The sequence below is a fragment of the Aptenodytes patagonicus genome, chromosome 1 (genome assembly GCF_965638725.1).
Source record: "Aptenodytes patagonicus chromosome 1, bAptPat1.pri.cur, whole genome shotgun sequence".
In the NCBI taxonomy this organism is placed as follows: Eukaryota; Metazoa; Chordata; class Aves; order Sphenisciformes; family Spheniscidae; genus Aptenodytes; species Aptenodytes patagonicus.
This window is the reverse complement of record NC_134949.1, coordinates 222129743-222145183: the sequence shown is the minus strand read 5'-3', so window position 1 is coordinate 222145183 and position 15441 is coordinate 222129743. Positions and strand designations below refer to the sequence as shown.

Sequence of the window (15441 nt, the reverse complement as noted above, 5' to 3'; positions counted from 1 at the left end):
CTTGTAATTTTTCTTTTTTTTTTTAGCTGCCCAAGACCCTTTTGAGATAGAGAAACATTATTATACTTATTTTACAGATGGAGAATTGAAACAGAGGAAGATTAAGTTGGTTGTCTAACAGGAGAGAAAAAGGATGTGAAGTGAGGAATTTAAATGAAGGCATCAAATGAAGGTGAACTAGCCAGTCTCTGAATTATCTGGCACATCGTTGTCCAGCTCAGTTTTTTTCCTTCCATTGATTCTTCATATAAGCTGTCTAATATATCTGATCAGGTGGCATGTTCTGTGGGGTTTGCACAGATCCTGAAAAATGGAATCAAAAGGAATTCCCACTGGGAGACTAAGAAAAAAAAAAAAAAGGAATACCGACTGACTAAAGTAAAACACAATAGCCTGATTTCTGAAAGTACTTGGCTTTGGGAAAAGTCAATGTGGTTTTTTAAACACATTTTCTGACTTTTACTTACAGTTCTGCTTGCATCAACTGTATTTGAACTTTTGTGTGAGGTTTCTGTGTTACAGAACCTCTGCTTTATTTCCATGTGTGCTTGCAGAAAGCCAATAATGATGAGTAATGGACTTTATCAAACCAGGGGACTGAAATTTTAACAAATAATCAGTCACATCCATGATGTCAAATACTGATTATTTGTGCATGGGTCTTTTCCTTCCCTGAACGTACAATATACCTATACTGCTAGGAAAAGGAAATTTAGAGCGGTCCAGTTACTTTCTTGATTTTTGCCATGCTCCGTTTTTAGGTTTGATTGGCTTTTTTGCTTCCATATTCTAGACAAAGCAGCCAGTGAAAGCATGCCTGAGCATCTCTGAGAGCCAGCTTAATGGGACTTGTGGTATTTAATACAGGATGAGCAATTTTCTAATACGACTCATCCAAGCAGTTGATAAAGTGTATCTATTATTGCATGAGAATATGGCATCATTGGAATATGTCTTATAAAACAAGACCTTCTATTAAGTAAAAATCCTCCAGGCTACTAGGTTTTCCTTTCCCAAGGATGAAATCAGGAAAATTCTATAAAGATCCTGGATGGTATTTCAACAATGAAATATTGAAATGCTGATAATCTTCATATATTGTTGTGTTGACTTCCAGAAGTCTGACACTCCAAGAATCTTCTCCCAAGATGCTATTATATTACTTCTTGATTTCTCCTCTAATGTTTTCATTCCTTTCTGCCACTAAATGTTCTTTATTTCACTCTATTATTTTTACTTCACCTCTGTCTTCCACTTAAAAACTCACCAATGATAATAAGAAACAATGAGATAAAGCGGCACTATATAATCTGCTTTAACAGATTTAACTAAAGTGATAACACAACTTTAAGTTAATAACAGAAAAGCTTTACTATTTACAGAAGAGCTTTGACCACTCCCATATATTTAACCATTTGCCTGGACAAATGCAAAGTCCTGCATGTGAGAGACTTTAACACCCCCCACTCCCAAATATTATCGGTTGGGGACTGACGGTGTAACAGTTCTGCAGAAAAGTCTTGCAGCATGAGCCAGCAGTGTGCCCTGGCAGCAAAGAAGGGCAGCAGCATCCTGGGCTTTAAGAGCAGGAGCAGATCCAGAAGATCCAGGGAAGAAATAGTCACTACTTGTGACACCACGCGTAGACACTGCATCCACTTTTGGGCACCCCAGTGCAGGAAAGACACTGACAAATTAGAGTGAGTTCATTCAAGGACCGCCAAGATGGTTGGGGCTGGAGCACTCGCCTTGTGTGGAGATGCCATAGGAGGTGCGCTTGTTCAGCCTGGAGAAGAGACAGCTTTGGGGGCACCTAACAGCAACACCCCAGTGCCTACAGGGAGGTCATCAAGAAGACAAGACAAGCTCTTTGAGGCATTGCAGTGTGGGGACATGAGAAATCAGCTTGACTTCATGATGAGGATTAAAAGATTGAGCAGGTTGCCCAGAGGAGCTGTGAGACCTCCATCCCAGGAGGTTTTCAAAACCCAACTGCACAATGCTGTAAGTAACCTGCTCCAAATTCAGTCTTGACCTTGTTTTGAGTGGAATGTTGAAACAGAGATTGCCCAAGGTCCATTCCAAACTGAATGACTCTGTGATTCTATAGATATTTTTTACTTACCTTTCATTAATTGCTTAAAAAATTGTCCTGGTTTCAGCAGGGATAGAGTTAATTTCCTTCCTAGTAGCTGGTACAGTGCTGTGTTTTGGATTTAGTAGGAGAATAATGTTGATAACACGCCAATGTGTTAGTTATTGCTAAGTCATGCTTACACTAGCCAAGGACTTTTCAGCTCCCCATGCTCTACCGACTGAGAAGGCTGGAGGGGCACAAGAAGCTGGGAGGGGGCACAGCCAGGACAGCTGACCCCAACTGGCCAAAGGGACATTCCATACCATGTGATGTCACACTCAGTACATAAACTGGGGAAAGCTGGCTGGGGGAGCCGCTGCTCGGGGACTGGCTGGGCATCGGTCAGTGGGTGGTGAGCAATTGCACTGTGCATCACTTGCTTTGTGTATTATTATTATTTAGGACGAGAGGAAATGGCCTCAAGTTGTGCCAGGGGAGGTTTAGATTGGTTGTAAGGAAAAATTTCTTTACTGAAAGAGTGGTGAAACATTGGACCAGGCTGCCCAGGGAAGTGGTTGAGTCACCATCCCTCAAGATGTTTAAAAGACGAGTAGATGAGGCACTTATGGACATGGTTTAGTGGGCATGGTGGTGTTGGGTTGACGGTTGGACTTGATGATCTTAGAGGTCTTTTCCAACCTCAATGATTCTATGATTCTATGATTCTATGATTCTATTATCATCATTATAATTATTATATTATAATTATTATTATTATTTTATTTCAATTATTAAAGTGTTTTTATCTCAACCCACGAGTTTTTCTTACTTCTACTCTTCCAGTTCTCTCCCCCATCCCACCGGGGGTTGGGGGGGAGGAGTGAGCGAGCGGCTGTGTGGTGCTCAGTTGCCGGCTGAGGTTAAACCAGGACAAAAATCTATTATGCAATAACATTCAGTATCCACATTTATAACTGCTTGTTGGTATTGTTAAACAGAAATATGTTGAATTGTTCTATAAAAGCCAATATATTGAAAAGAAGCACCGATGTTTTGGGTAATATTCACCAAAGTAACTACACATGTCAGCACTGATTTTGTAGCAAGTAACAAATTTTCAGGTAGCTGGGCCTCTCCAGAAGGTAATGCCTTCTTATGGTGACTTAAATTACTGATAAGTTTAGAAAGTGTAAGGAGATAGAGGCAACTGTCTACTTTGATTTTGGTTTGGGTTGTTCGTTTTGTTTTTTTTTTTCATTAATGACATGATCGTATTCCAGCAACTGTCCTAAGGAATTATAAAAATCAGAGAAAATTCATTCATTTTGGACCTCCCCTATCTCTTCTTGCAGAAATACAGAAGTAACCAGGCTATAAAAGCAGGGGTGGTAAACTAACTACAAAGCTATTCATGCAGAAGAGATTTCAAGGGACTATGATTTATTTATAGTTAGAGCTTTCTGACTGAAAAGATCCCTTCTGCAAGAAAAGAGATGCCAAAAGCCCAGAAGGAAGGTTGATTCTGCATTGCAAAGCAACCCTAACCAACCTACTTAAGTTCATCTTGGGTCTTGGAAGCCTGTGTTCTTCAACGTGTTTGATGTAGATTCTTGGGAAAATAATAAAATCTGTGTTGAGGGGAAACCTCATCTACTTTAGACTTCTACTGAGGTCTGAAATCATTATTTCTTATCCTTCTTTATTTAACGCTGGGTAAAATTTTTACATATTTCTGACTTTCACTACAAATACTTTTGGAGTGTACTTATTTCATGTTACATTGGGCAATTGTTAGAGGTACCGCTGCTCTGCACAGACTGACTTCTCTTTTGTGCTAATTTAACATAATCCTGTATTTACACCACTGCCACTCACAACAAGACAGCTCCTACGAGTTACTTAAAGTGCCTTTAATTCAGCATGCCTCCAAAATGTCATAATATATGACATTCTATTTTCAAAGTAAGAGATGAAATCAGGTTATTAAATATATATGATATTTGCCATGTACCTTTTCTCTATTTTAACAACATTAATGGCATTAATGTTTCTGTTTGCTACTACTAAAGAGCTTTAAGTGCTATTATAAGGATGTTTCTAAGAAATGTAAAGTCAACATAAGTTCATAACAAACTGAAAGGGCATGCATTAGGATCTTAATTTATGCCAATTAATATAATATTTCAGGTTTACAGTTAAAATAGCAGGGGAAACTAATTTGTTTATGTAAAAACTTCTTGTGTTGGGAATACAAATATTAATGGTTTTTGGAGATGTAGTTTTAATATTTTTTGCGTTTTTCACAAAACATTGATTTTATTCTCATTCCACTCAATCAAAAACTGATTTACTTTGGAATGAAGGCCACAGGCTTTGGCAGTTGTGTTTTATTTGTTACTGCCTCAAAGACAAAGATTCAAACCTCCAGAGGTCTGATATCCTGAGGAAACGGTTCAAACATTTATAGTAACGTGTCCCTGGAGAGACCTTTTAGAATAAGCTTTTTAAAAAGTTTTCGCTTTCCCAGTTTGCCACAGTCCAGCTTGGTGCACTACCGCCAATTGATTCTATGGAAGTCTCCTTCAGCACATTTGAATAAAATATGGAGTATTTTTATAAACGAGAAAAAATATTCTGACAAAAATTATATTTGGGAAGATAATGACTCAAAAAAAAACCCAGGGGTGCAAGAAAACAAAATACAGAAAAACATATATGCTTACTGTACTGATTCTCAAGATTTGTCTTATCACAATGGACACATCACTTCCATCATATTCAAAGACAACTTCTTAGAAGTTGGGAGGAACTTGATGAATTTGGTTAAAATAGACTGTTTTTGCAGGCATGCATGTTTCTTGTCTATTGTGATGTCTTAGAAACAGAAGTGTAATTTCATCTGCTTGTTTTCCTGTGAAGAATATTTTCCTTTGACAGTCATTTTTCCTAAATTAAAGTGTTCTGTGTTGGAAAACGCTTTTAAGCAGCACTCCTAAAACAACGGAACTTTTACAGTGACTAAACTGCATCAATTTTTTAATGTTTTAGTTACATCATCTTATCCTTTGGAATTATAAAACGCAGTGGATAGGGAGGTTGTTTTGAGACTAGCCGATGGTATAGAAACTTTTGGTTGATAAGGGTTTTGGAGTGGGGTTTTTTGTTTTGGATTTTTGGTGGGTTTTGGTTGTTGGTGGTTTTTTGAGCTATTAGGACAGTTTCTCAAAATATTACAGTCTGCAAGAGGCAGCCATGCAATTTCACACAGGTAATGGCAGTAGGCACCAGCCAAGCAAGAATCCAATTTGTAAAAACCTTCACTTTATCACACCAAGGATGCTCTAGGTAGTAACTACATGAGCCATTCATAATAAATGACCCCGAGGGAAAAGCGATTAATCATATTTGCAGTTGTTAGTTTAGCAAGATGAAACACATTCCAGTGGAAGAAGATTGCCTTACTGATACATATTTAGAGTCATGAATTCAGTGGCCAAAGTAGATGGGCATAAAACTAGAAGTATGCAATTTATTTCAAGAAACTTCTTTGTTAAAGGAAGGCTGTGGAGACTTCTTTTTAATGCACAATCAAATGAGCATTGGAAAAGAGTGATCTCTTCTGGCACATACATGGACTGGTCATATGGTTGATCTGTGCAACAAGCATAGGATCACGCTAAACAGATGGCACACAAAACACTTCCTTTTTTGCTCTACTTCCCAAAAGAGAAAACAATTGACACACAAGATATGCCATGACATATTGTCACAGTCTGCTCTGCATTTAGCTGTAAAATTTCATAATACTGTTTTTTTTGAAATGGGATGTTATAAAACAGTCTTGGTCTCAAAGGTCTCCCCACCAAAGTTTCTTAGGTTTCTCTTTGTTTCCTGTCTTCTTATAGCAATTTAATAATTTTGGCCAAAGTTTTTACTGCTGTCAACTCAGATATCAGCGGATACTGCATGAGCATCACGGTTACTCTTTCCCAGCAGCCTTTTGCAGTGGTTCATCACCACTCAACTCATGCAACGGAAGCATAACATGGGACACAAATTTATTTGTGTATTTAATTCTAAGTAATTAGTGAGACATAGATAACATGTCTGCAACCAGGCCTTCTATTACATATAGTGACGGGAACTGTTCAGAATGAGATCTGAGCACCATGACAGTCAACCTGTGCTACCAGCTTCAGTGGGAACTGGATTTCCACCTGGTATTTCTGGAAATGTCATATAACTTTTTTCATATAGAGGAAGTGGTTGCGGGGAACGAGTATTGATTTTGTTTCTCATCTAGCATAAGCACAATGAATGACTCAGTAATATTCATGGGCACTCCATGATAATTTAAGTATTACAGCAAATGTGTTTAATCTTCTGGTGAGATGAGTTTCTGCCAAAGTTCCCATGAGCTTCTAAGAGAAACCACATGCTGATTTTCCCTTCCCAGGGCTATGGAGTATCATTTAAGATGCCTGAATGTATTAGATAATATACTGAATATTAGCCAGTTATCATACAGGTTTTTAAAAGTATCCCATAAACAATTTTTAACAATGTAATTGTTCCTCTAGGGTCTTTAACAAATGAACAGTTTATACAGTTTCATCAAAAAGAAAATATCACGATCCTCACAGTCTGTTTCCTTACAATTGAGCATTTCTATCTGTGCAGGTTCTGCCCTGAAGTCCTGTATACTGAGATACTGTATTTTGCTATAGCTTATCGAATACCTCCATCTACATTCCCACCTCATTGAAACTTAATGTGTTTGGTATTTATAGCTTATGCTTGTCTTACTGCATTATGATATTACTGTTGTTGTTATTAGTCCTTTCATCATGTAACAGTAATATGTGATACATCAAAGTCCTCTGTTACCAGTCTGTAATTGTTACTCCCTAAAGTGCTGCCTTTTACCTCTGATAAAAATCCTGCCTTAAATTTTCTTCTAATAAGGTCCTTTAGTTTGACTAAAGAGTGCTGCAAACGACCAATGAAGAGATTTTTCTGGTTTAATCCAAGCCATCAATCCCATATCTGTAAGTAGGCAGCTTTTCTATTTTCATTGTAAGTCTGTTTAAAGTGTTACAAATACACGGGATGAGCACTGACTGGACTTTTTCTTTTCCTTTCCTTTGCATTAAAGCACTTCTGAATGTACAATGAGATTATTTGTTCAATTTCCAACTTTGTAATTTCAGTGAAAGGAGTGTGGTTTTGGATGAAGACACTAATAAGAGGATTTCAAGATACTACCTACATGATCTTAGTCATACTATTTATTGTCTTTCTGAGGTGTTTTGGGTTTTTTTTCCCCAATTAAAAATGGAGACAGAAATGGATTTTTTTCCCCAACTTTAGTCTGACTTTTCTATTTAGACTAGGAGGTCTTTGTGAGTAGGAGCTCATTATTACACCTAGATATTTTAGGTCTCTTATCTCCACTGGGACCCTTACAGATTTTCTTGATATAAATATATGATATTAATAATACAAAACCAGAGAGAAAATGCATCATCACTTAAAATGCAGGATGTAACAGTGGAATAGATGCAGTTTTATCATTATCTGGCTAGTGTCTGTAGAAATTCTTGATTAAAGCCAATTAATAGAAATTATAATCTTGCCATTTCTTCATGCCATCAAAGTAAAGTCAGCAAAGTCAGCATAACTAAAGAATAAATTTTAATAATTTTACAAATAAAACATATTGAAAGTCATTGGAAATAGGATTAAGACATGGCTAAAGAACATCAAAACAGCCATTTAAACATCAAGTTCAAACTTCTTGCCTTTGCTTTCAAGGTCCTGCATAGGTTATTCAGCTTATTAAAGAGAAGGTTGAAAGGTGACCTGATAATTGTTGAAGTACATTAATAATGCACAATAATAATGATACTTATGTTGGGGAAGTTCTGCTTGACAAATGCCTAACAAAACCATTTCTGAAAGTGGAAGCTGGAAAATTAACATTTGAGGTATTTTACGTCAGTAAAGTGAAGTTCTGAGGAGTGAAAGAATTAAAATACTTAATATTTGACCAAGATAACTTGAGATGGAGACCTCACGATCCTATTTTTTTCTACAAAAAAATTAAAGGCAAATGCTGCACCCAGCTTTAAAAAAGGTTGAAAAGACAATGCAGGGAACCACAAACTGGTCAGCCTCACCCCAGTCCCTGGGAAAACCATGGAGGTGAGTCTTCCTGGAACACATTTCAGTGTACGTGAAAGGAGGAGGTGATCAGGAGCAGTCAGCATAGATTTGCCAAGGATAACTCACAGTTGACCCAACTGATTGATTGTCTGGATCTGGACAAAAATGGCTGGATCTCTGGATGAGGAGGGAGCAGTGGCTGTCATTTACCTTGTCTTCAGCAAGGCTTTTGGCCCTATCTCCCTCTTTGAAGTCTTTCAAGTCTCTTCCTGAGTGTAGTTTGAATTCAGGGTTGACCATGCTTTGAAGAGGAGATTGGACTAGAGACCTCCTGAGCTCCCTTCCAGCCTGAGCTATCCTGTGATCCTCAGAAGGATCTTGTCCCACAAGAGGACTGAGATCTAACATGGGCTGAATCACCCTTCTCCAATGCTTGTAAAGAGAGTCACTACAGTCTTAATTTAAAGGATCCCAATGTAGTGCCTAAAATTAAGTGGGATGTACCCAGGCAAATTGAGGTAGTGTGGTTACCATTATCTGGAGTCCCTAAGAATGGATTAGAGTATGTTATGCTTTTCTCCAGCTACTAGTAAATTTTCTATAGTTTATGAGGGATGAGGGTCAAACTAGACTGTGATGAGTGCTCATTCTGGACTTCGTTAATTATAACTCCTTTTGTGCATGGCTACCTGTGGACCAGGATTTCTGAGTTACTTTTAAAGCACTGATGCTACTCACAAATCAGTTCTAGTTCAAATCTCACAGGGTGGAGAATGACCACAAGGGAAGACTTAAAAATAGACCAGTGAAAAAAAAAACCTCTTTCCTAGTTTTATTTCCATATTAGAGGTGTAACATTATGTACTAAATGATTTTAAGCACAGACAAAATATAAATGATTATTACTGGGATTATATTTTCCAATATCTTGTTGCTTTTTTAAACAGACATGAAAGACGTTATGGATAGAACACCAGGAAAAACCCACACAAATCTTATATCAAAATGTCTTGTGGGTCTATCATTTCAATTTAGCTTTGTTCTTTCATAACACAGGACAATCATATCAGATTAGGATTTGTCGTCACAAACACTGTATGAGCTGCACCACAATTACCTTGTTACACGAGCAACACAAGGATTGTTGGTGCCTTAGGCAAGAATCCTTCGTGCTGTGTCATTGTGCCTTATCATAAATTATACTCATTAACAGTGTATGAATAATGGTGGCTTGCAGCGATGACAAAAGACCCAGATGATTTTCCTTTTTATTTAAAACCTTATTGTGTGGACACCTACCCCCTGCTGGACATCAAAGTCCTAATGAATCACATTAAATGGTTTATTTTTCAGTTTGTAGCTGTTCCTAACTCTGATGCCTGTTTTACAAATCCTTCCCCAACGTATTAGAGGCATAAGTCATGAAAAGTCCTGGTCACGGAACTGAAAGTGAAGCAGCGTGAAAGGCAACAGTAGCTGGGACTAGGACTCAGGAGTTCTGAGCATTTTCTTCTAGTCTCTATCCTATTAATCTCAGGCAAGTCATTCTGTCTTTGTGTTCCCACTGGTCCTCCCCTCTGGAGAATGAATTACTTAATGAGATATTGGGACCTTAAATTCAGGTAGGACTTCTGTAATACAATATTATATACTCCTGATTTACAGTTTCCTAGACAACAACCTGCTGAGAGGGAAAAAAAGGAAATGAAAAACACCCAACCAACCAAACAACACACCCCAAAAAACACCCCAAGCAACAACCAGGATTTCCAAGTATTAAGAACTTATTTCTTGCAAAGGTTTTCCAAGTATTAAGAACTTATTTCTTGCAAAGGTTTATGTCTTATCTCAGCAATTCAGATATAGTGATCAACTGCAGGACAGATTAGGCAAAACTGTATCGTTTTTCTGGACCTCAGTGTGCATACTGAGTTCTGAATACAGAACTGCAGCTTGATTTTAAACATTCTTTGTATTGTCTTCCCAGTATAATGTTAAATTCCCATCTCAAATTAAATATATATACATAGTAAACAGTAGCTGTTTTATAGAATGTTACTGGACTAGATTCTTGCTTATAAATCCAGCAATATTATTTACATTTACATTTTAAGTTACTTACAGAAAAAGAACAAGACATTTATAAAGCACACTGGGCACCCAACTTCTTTCAAACTAGAATAGATTCTGGACAAATCTCAGTCATCCAGACTGATATCCAGCCAGATACATTTTCTGATTTCACAATGTTTAAAGAGACCAGACTTGTCTCTAAAAATCCTGTCAGATGGGATTTTTCAGGTTAGTTAGAAAGGCAGAAAATACGGGTTATTTGACAACTTCTACAAAGGCAGAGAAAGCATGATTTAGCGTTCAGGAGCATTTACCTCAAATGGCATACTCATTATCCACCTTGTCAAACTGAGGTGCAAAGGACCCATCTTGGGGTCTTTATGATGACTGCAGTCCTGGCAAGCTGGGAGAGAGCCACTATCTCAGAGACCTCTGTCCCAAAAATGACTGTGAAGTTTTAGTAGACCATCACGTTATCCAAATGAGGTTTGCATCTACACATCAACTACCCTTGCTTCTTTAAAATTAGTGGAAATAAGTACACCAGATAAAGTTGGTATTGTCTCTTTTCCAAAGTATATTATTCCACTTTGCACTGTAAACACTATTTCGTATAAATTGATCGATAAACTTGTTTGCCGTTGCTTTTCATTGGTAAGACTCAGCACTCATCAGCTGCGCCTTGCACTTTTTAGGTCAGATACGGCTAACAACTATTCTTCTTTTCACTAGTGTTTGTGGATGTGACAAAGAAGCAGCAGGATATAAAATCTATTTCCACTGCTAACATAGATTTACAAAGGCACACTCAGCACTGAACTTGTCTCTTCTGAATTGCCACTGATATATTACATTATTTTCCTTCTTGAATGCACTGTGTAGGGTAGGCAACTGTTTTATAAAATCATCTTGAGTATCAGAAAGTTGTGTATCATAACATTGATTTGATCCTTTTTTAATGTTGCTTTTTTAGCAGGTTAAACTAATATGTCTCATCATCTTCCCTAATCTAGTTTGGATCACTCATGAATCCTGTTCACAGATGCTTGCAGATGTATCAGAAAATCACTTCATTCCATTTATAAATAAAACCTCTGCGTATATATCTTATTATAAGAAACAGCATTTTTTGCTGGCAAAAGCATTCCAAAGCTGGTTGTGATAACTATTGTGGTATCTAGGTTATAGAGAATGGGAGTAGAACTTACTGCGTTTATAAAGAAGGTGGAGTCAGATTCCACATAGAGATGCACAGTAAAAGGGCAAGCGGCAATGCAGACAAGTTGAAGCGAGAGAAATTTCAACTAGCTCTAAGGAAAAAATGAGAGTGGTGAAACACTGGAAAAGGTTGCCCAGGTCAGATGTGATATCTCCATCCCTGAAGATATGCAAAACTCACCTCAACAAGGCATTGAGCAACCAGATCTATCTTTGAAGTTAGTCTTGAGCTGAGAAGAACTTTGGAACAAATGATCTCCAGAAGTCCCTGCCCACCTACACTTTTGAAATCAGGTGCCTGAGTTTCATTTACTCATCTGGGAATTGCCCACCCTAAAATTTTATTGGTTTGAACTGTTAGCAATGAAACTGTTCAAAGCATTTACTGAAGGGACAAAAGCTTAACAAATGATTGACAAATGTTAGTAATAGATGGAGATGTAGAATATATTTTAGTAATAAAATATATAGGATGAAAATAAGTTAAAAAACCCAGAAAACTGGACTTGGATGGTCCGAGGTTAATACTAGAAAACTAGAACTCATCATGATCACAAAAATAATTCCCTCTGTTTTTGAAAAATATCACAGAAGGCTAGAAAAGTCCTAAGTCTCACAGTAGAAATAGTTTCAAATCTTAGTGTTTTCTTTTTATGCAAATATTTTCTAATATTTTAAGCTGAAATGCTATCAGTGATGTATCAAAAACTTTAATTTTACTCTTTTTGGCTTACACATGGTGAATTGCTATAGTATGATATTCAAAATTGCTTGGCAGAGGTTAAGCCATCTGAAGAGAACACGATCACTAACGCTTTACACAAAATAAGGAAATAAATATAATTCTTGAAAGTCAATCTATTTTGAGAAACAGTGCAAGTTTCTGTTCTAACATGAATTTACAAATGCCTAAAGGAAGATGCGCAAAGCTGGTGATGTTCAAATAGAAACTAAGAGAAACTGAAAGTGTATGAATATACTGACATGATTAAAAACAGCAGATCACTGTGTCCTGTTTATGAGCAGTTCTAACAGAATGGAGTATTCGGAATTGTCCTATTTATCTGAGGTATCAGTGGGGAGAGAGAGACCATTCCAGTGAGCCGTTCACATCAGAGGTGGAATGAATTGCCCTCTGGAGATGGTTCTTTAACCCTACTAGCTAAGAAAAGAGCTTACTCCTCACTTAGGATTTCCATGTTAACTGAGATGAAGCAAGGCTTAATTTATCATATGGAATAGCCTTTTCCTAGTTCAAGAAGTGAAATGAGCAGAACAAGTATAAAGCAACTTTACAAATTCTAATGGGATAAAAGCTGAAACGGTTACCTAGTTACACAAAAATTATTGGCAGAGGCACAACATTATTTAACAGAATTATACCATTAAAACTTGAGTACAGCTATAACAAAAATGTGAGACACAGCAAGGGCTAGAACCTGGACCTGACCCTTTATCTAAGTCCATACCTGTGGGTACCTCTCCACTGGTAAATGCAACGGATCAAGGGCCGTTCTCCACTACGGAGGACAAGCCCCACAGCACACTTCTCCGTGCAGCTGAATTCTTTTCTTTAATAAAATAGGATGATTTCTACCATGCTGCCAGCTGAGAGCAGCCTGTGGTACGTGATATTCTTCAGCCCATGGTGGACATTTGTTGGGAGCACACAACGCACAACAAAGCATATGCCAGAGCCCAGGCCCTTTCTAGCTTAGTAATACAGATGGATCACAAAATCCAGTTTGACAGCAAGTGCTTGCGTAGAGGTTGTAGAATTGGGATGTTGTACTGCCACAGATTTCTCTAAATTATGCTGGATGAAATCAAGGTTAAGCAAGATGATCTGTGGCATCTAGCTTTGGACACCTCCCTAATCAGGTCCTAGACGCTGTTCAACTAGATAGTAAGATGTAAGGCTTACTGTCCTTATATAAATACCACTTTTTCAAAGGAACTGTCTTATTCTGGTTTTGGCAAAATTTCTGTTCCTTCCTAAAGTCTTTTGTAAGCTGTTTTCCAGGGGAATAGTTTCCTCATATAAAGGTACTGCAGCTGCACTGGGACTCAGTACCTGCCTATAAAGTGGAGGCGAACACAGTGTAGGCTGGAGAGGCAGAGACCAAGCCAATAACATTACATTATTCACTGCTTGATTTGATTTCTGGTCAGTGGTATGATTTCCCCAAAATGAACTGTGACATTTCCTATAGCTGCCTCCTCAGCATATAAAATAAGATTCTGCTAACCTGGGACTGCCACAAGGGAAAAGGTTTGCCAGCTCTAGCTCTGTACACAATGTAAGAAAAAAAAATATTCAATTCAACTATGTGATGCAGTTCAATCATAATGATTCCCTTTTAGGAAAACAGAAAGAACAAAGCGTTTAAAAATGCATGGTGAGGACCCATTCTTGATATCATTCAATAATTTGATATAAACATAATCCTTTCTCAATATGAGTTTAAGATTACAATCTTACTTTGTACAGATGCTGAACTTAATAGAAAAAAAGGTTAAAACCAGCATCTTCTTGATGGCATTTCATGTATGTGTTTTAATAGAGCCACCTGTGTTACCTTCCTTTTTCACTTTATTTTTTAACAGGCATATAAATTTATTCCTTTGATTTGGTTGACTGGCTTCATCAATTATTTCACTAGTAAAAGAGCTCTAAAAAGATGAATAAAACAATAGAAATTTCAAATATAGATGCTCCCTAATTGAGGCAATTTCATAGAAGTAGATCTATGTTTTTTGAAGAGCATGTTGCACCTGTTTTGTTTCTCTGACATTCACTTACTACAGAGTACATTTTTCACTGCAAAGTCACATAATGCTATTGTACGCAAATATTTTGTCAAGAATCCATAGGCAAGCTGATTTGATGGTCTCTCTTTACATAACATGTTAAACTTTGTTGAATAAACATATTGCAATGACAGATAGCTCACGTTATAGGTGCAAGAAAGAGCAGCTTAAAATAACTATTTTTGTACCCTGGTATGGTAACATACAGTATTCTATATTAAACTGCAGAAACAACTTGGTGCATACCTGTGCAGTTTCGAATTTATTGTTATTTCTTTTGCTAGGCTTTTAAAAAATTGTTTCTGTCGAATAATAAGATAAAAATTTGATGGTCTATATTTTACTTTCCATTACATCAACATACAACAAAACACAGTAAAAACAGTAGAGTGATAAATGGCTAAATCCCTCAGTGCTAAACCCAGTAGAAAATTTCTATTGGGGATAACAGGAATCATTCCAGTATAATAAATAAATCCATTAACACTCAGCAAATTTTGTGTCGACTTTAAGACAGAATGAGCCAGATACCACTGAAGTGGACAGAAAGCTTTCCCTTGTCTTGGATGGAAGACAACCTGGTCCTGAAAAACACCCTGACACCTCGACAACATCTCTAAAATACATCGGATTTGGAATTCTGTGTATGTACCATAGCGCTGATACCACATATATTCCTGCCAGTACAGAGTATGAGTTTTAGGAATGACGGATGAACTGCACCACTGAGAGAACTTAGGCGGCCTCATTTCCACTATGTTCAGAGACATGTTCAATTGACTTAAAACTGAGGTATGTTGGAAAGGAAGAAGGCAAAAGCTAAACCGTTTTCCTCCCGCGTGGACACCCATTTGCAAGGGCAAAGATTTGTTTTTGAAACCATGACTGAATGTTATGCTGGTATTGCATTGAATTTTGAATTATCGCTTGAATTAAATGTTATGATGGTATTAAAAGAACAACCCAAGAAAAACAAACATTCAAACATAACAAGTTGAAAATATTAAACTCTAATAACTTAAAACAAAAGGACTTACCAATCTATCAGTAATATTTTAACGCCAGTTTTCTGAACAGCGATTGGAGCCTGGGGAAAG

At 37.3% G+C, this 15441-nt stretch overlaps 1 long non-coding RNA gene across 1 annotated transcript in view; it reads right to left on the bottom strand.

Moving 5' to 3' along the window:
• The window catches only part of LOC143156844 (uncharacterized), a 767026-nt gene that overhangs the window by 505360 nt on the left and 246225 nt on the right, over window positions 1-15441 (bottom strand). The window contains exon 2 of the long non-coding RNA XR_012994698.1: window positions 15382-15431. This is a non-coding gene — a long non-coding RNA (uncharacterized LOC143156844). The remainder of the gene's footprint in view (window positions 1-15381; window positions 15432-15441) is intronic.